This window comes from Merops nubicus, unplaced genomic scaffold (assembly GCF_000691845.1).
Source record: "Merops nubicus isolate BGI_N331 unplaced genomic scaffold, ASM69184v1 scaffold17167, whole genome shotgun sequence".
NCBI classification, from domain to species: domain Eukaryota; kingdom Metazoa; phylum Chordata; class Aves; order Coraciiformes; family Meropidae; genus Merops; species Merops nubicus.
In genome coordinates, this window is record NW_008619786.1 from 7216 (window position 1) to 11632 (window position 4417).

General features: G+C 55.0%; 1 protein-coding gene across 1 annotated transcript in view; it reads right to left on the reverse strand.

Annotated features, from left to right (window-relative positions):
- LOC103776418 (GTPase HRas) overlaps positions 1-3793 on the reverse strand; it is a gene marked incomplete at its 3' end in the record, with an annotated part of 10833 nt that extends 7040 nt beyond the window's left edge. Inside the window, exon 1 of the mRNA XM_008943928.1 lies at positions 3755-3793. The remainder of the gene's footprint in view (positions 1-3754) is intronic.
- Between the last annotated feature and the right edge of the window lie 624 nt (positions 3794-4417).

The window sequence follows — 4417 nt, forward strand, 5'->3', positions numbered from 1 at the left end:
ACGCCACCTTGTGTTTTCACTCAAGCTGTTCTCTGTGGCCTGCCCAGCCTGCAAGAGATGAAGGAAAGGAGGCTGGCAAGCTGGTGCTGTCACAGATCACAGCCTGTCCCATGCTTCACTTCAGGCTTCTTGGTGGTTTTTAAGTTACCAAGAGGGCTGCAAACCTAGGCCAATGTGCTTGTTGTTGGCTTGCTGGCTGCACACCCACACAACTCAGACAATGAAGCCCACAGATGAATACAGAGATAGGGATGCCAAAGGTGGAATAAAAGTTGCAAACGGTGGCCCTGCCTTGGAGACACGACTTGGAGAGACTGTCTTCTATTAGGGAAAATAAGAAAAGAAGCTTAAGAGGAACAGAATACCTTCTTCCACCCTCTGCAAGTTCTTCAGTACCTGAAGAAAGGGACAGGCTCCAAGAGACTGGACACAAAAATATTGCTCCAGAGGCAAAAAAGAAAGAAAGGGGGTCAGGAATGGCATCACATGGAAGGCTCAAAACGCAGCCGTGCATTGAAGGAGAAACCTGGGAGGAAGCAGAGCAGAAAGCTGCAGGCAGGTGTGAGGCACAGGCAGGTCTGGAGGAGAAGGATTGTCTCTCCACAGCACCCACAGACATGTCCCAGCAGCAAGGTGCAGGCCATGACTTTGCACCAGGTCCTGAACAGGCACAGACGGGCCCCTGCTCCAGGCCCAGCCCCTGCACAGCTTCCATGTGAAGCACCTCTGGCAACACAAGCCACAAAGGGCTTGTGAAGGGCTTGTGAAGTCCCTGCTCATCCTCCCTCTCCAGATGAGATGGAGGGACACAGGAAGACAAGGTAGTATCGTCCTCACCAAAGCTGCTGCCCCTTTTCTGTTCCCTGGTTCCTTCTTCAGCTCCCTGATGGCTGAGTACAAGGTAAAGCTGCACAACCAGCAGCTGCTGGAAAGGGCCCAGCTACACTGTTCTTGCCTTCCCTCTCAAACATTCTTAATAAAGTTCTTGGCTGCCAGCTTACTCTAGGAAAAACAACTGGTGGGCAGCTATGCCTGAGCCACCCAAACCAGCACAGAGCCTGCACAAGCCAGTAACACAATAACCCAGGGAACAGAGCAGCTCCCCAAGAGCTCTCCCTCTGGGTGAAGGACCTGTCCCCCCAGCCAATACAGGCCCCCAGGACTACTGCACTCCAGGAAAAGTCAGCAGGCCCCTTACCCCAGGAGTGCTCCTGCCCACGTCTCCAGCACCACCCGCGTGGCCCGTGGAGCAGCACACCTCCAGCAGGTGATGGGATGTGCCTGCAGACTGTGCTGGGGTCTGCACCTCCCACCACTGCCACTCTGCCCTTCTCCCTGCAGGCACGGAGCCCGTCCCACCACAGCCTCTGCAGAAGGGACAGTCTTCCAAGCTAAGTAACACAGACCCTTAAAAAACCACAAGCAGAGGGGAGAGACCCCCTGGGCTGGCACCCAGGACTGAGACCACCAGCTGTCTGAGGAAGACAAAGACAGTTCTCAGGGTAAGCCTGTGACTTCTGATCTAACACTTAAGTGCCCTCTGGGACTCCAGAGGAGCGAGAGGAGCCTGCGTAAGGGATGAGGAGGTGGGAGCTTTGTCTGAAGGCAAAAGTGGATGGCACGAAAATGCCATGGAGCAGGCTGGGACAACAGGGGACAATTAAACAAAAACTGAGCTCTTATCCTCCAGCCAGGACTTGGGACCTGGTGCTGACTCTGCCAACGCACTGGGGCAGCAGGGCAGGGGAGGAGAAGCTCTCTGCAGAGGCCTGGCAGTGCCTGGGCTCCTCTGCCTGCACCCCTCCCCAGCCTCCCAGGGCTGAGCAGCTCTCCACCCTGCCCACAGAGGCTTCTCCCAGCCTGGTTCAGCACAGCAAACCAGGAAGGCTCTCTGGGCAATGCAGGGGCCAAGGGGTGGCTCAAGAGAAGAGGCAGCTTTCAGCCTTCCCTGGCATTCATGTCCCATCTGGAAACTGAAAGGGGATGGGTGAGAGGCAGCGGGACGTCCCCGCAGCACACAAAGAACGGACAGGTCCCTGGGAAAGTTTAAACCAAGACCCAGGTTATAGAGGATAACAACTAGAACTGCTAAAACGTGTGGCAGGCAACCACAAAGCCAGGCTCTGAGCAACGTCTAGACTCAGCACCAAATTGTATTGATTTTCCCACAAGATATAAGGTGCAATGAAGCAGAAACCTGGAGCAGATGAGCACGTAGAGCCAGCGTAAGTGGATGGCTGTAATTACAGCTATTAACAGGGACAGAGTCCGCCAGGCTTTGTGCCAAACAGTGCCCAGTACTGGGGTGGGATTACAAGAGAAGCTGCCTCCAGACTAGTTTCTAAGGTACATCTTCTGCCAGGTCTTCTTGGTGCTGAAAGGAGCAAACTCTCCCAGGACCCATCACACTACAGCAGGCTGCAGCTGCCTGGCTCTCTGCTGCAACAGCCCAAGGAAGGACAAACCCAGATCCTGCCACTGAGCTGCAGGAGGTGGGACACCCAGTGCTAAGGCTGGGGGGGGTGGCCATGCATGAGCAGGAACAGCACCCTCCTTGTTGTATGGCCGGGCCAAGGGGCTGCAAACAAGCCAAGGGACTGATCAGAGACATCACTGGGTGGGGTAGAGCTTGGGAACTAAATTCAGGCAACATGACTTCCCATCTGGGATCTTCACGTGAGACAAAAAGCTTCCAGTACAGGTTCTGGATGGGAAAGCCGTTGGTCTCCTGCTGGGTCTTTGTGTTGGGCTGCCAGAGCTGGCAGCTCCCCCCAGCCCAGCCTCCCTGGCAGGGTACATCAAGCAGGAAAGGCTGGAGTGCTGTGAGATGTGCCCAGCTCCCCAATTATCCTAATGAAATCACAAGTGGGTCAGGGGCAGAGGCAGCCAGCAGAGGCAGCTGCTCTGACGCACGGACGCAGGTAGGGCTGGGGGCAGAGGCCCAGGCTGAGCACCACTGCTGCCCACCCAAAGCCCACCGACAAGAAACGAGGAAGCCACGGGTATAAGGTGGCCTTGCACATCACTTCAGAGAAGAGCCAGTCCCAAACTGAGCAGCACCAGCGCTCATTGGGCCAAAAAAAACAAAAAACTGCACCCTAGGGTCCAGGAGTGAAGTCCCCCTGTGAGATTTCCATCCTCCTGTCCCTCTCCATCCCTCCCTGTTCCTCCCAAACGACTGCTGGCAGGGAAAAATTAGGAAGCTGGTTTCAGGAAACGCATCCAAGACATTTTCACCGAGAAGAATTTGCAATGGAAATAGGTCTGGCTGCTCAGCTTCCTGCTTGCTTTAAACCCCAACACCCAGGTATTTTTACAGAAAATAAATGGCTGAACGATTGGACTCAATGATCTTAAAGGTCCTTTCCAACCACAGCAACTCTGTGATTCTGTAAATGGATAAGGAAAGAGGGTATTTGCAGCTGGGAATTTTCAGGAATTGTTTTGATAATGTGTTTTGGTGGGTTTTTTACCTTTCTTTTCTGTTAACATTTAATGGGTAGAAGACTTTTAAAAAGGACAGATTTTGGAGCAAAACAATTTTGCAAGAGTACTGGTGAGCTCTGGTCTCCAGAACGACATGGTGTGTACAGCACGTGTCCTGCCACACCACAGCTCCTGCAGCAGGGGGGCCCAGGCAGCCACCCAGCCACACTGGGATGGGCTGGGAAGAGGTGGAAGCTGCTGCAGAGCAGCCAAACGAGCACCCTGGGACAGCAGGAGCCCAGCCAGCTCCTGCCCACTCAGCACCCACCCTCTGGATGGCTACCAGCCCCACAGAGAAACAGGGTCCTCTTGCCTGGGGAGGGCTCAAGTACCCCTAGAAGGAGAAGAAACAGAGGAGTGAGAGGGGACAGCCAGTTCAGGCTGGGCTGGGCTTGGACAGGAGCCCTTTGGTTTGTACCAACCTGGCTGCTCCAGCTTCCCTGGACAGCAGCCAGGGTCCTGTACCAGGAAGGGAAAGGCAGAGTCACCCCTGTCCAGCCCCTCTGACATGTCATGGAGCACTAACCCTAACTCCTCCAAAGCTTTATCTTTCCCAGGGGAAGGTGGCACAACAGCTCTCCTCCCCCCGTTTTCCAGGCCGGGGTGCAGCAGTGGCACCCCCAGGGGCTGGCTGTGGGAGGGACAGGCCCTTGGCACCAGGGAAGGATGAGTCCCCTCCCTGCCTGGCCACTCCCAGTGGGACTCCCATAAGCTGCTCATACAGTTCGTTCTGAGACACAGCTCAAAGAAACAGCTTAAGTGGCCCCCAAGAGCCAAAATCAGATACTTCCAGAGTGTCTCCTTTATTAGGAAGGCATTTAGTTCCCAGGATCAGAGGTAACGAGCACCCTCCTGCACTCGTCCAGCCCCTGCAGCACCTTTGCCAGCATCATTTACCGACCTGGCTGCTGCAGCACCGGCCAGCTGGAGC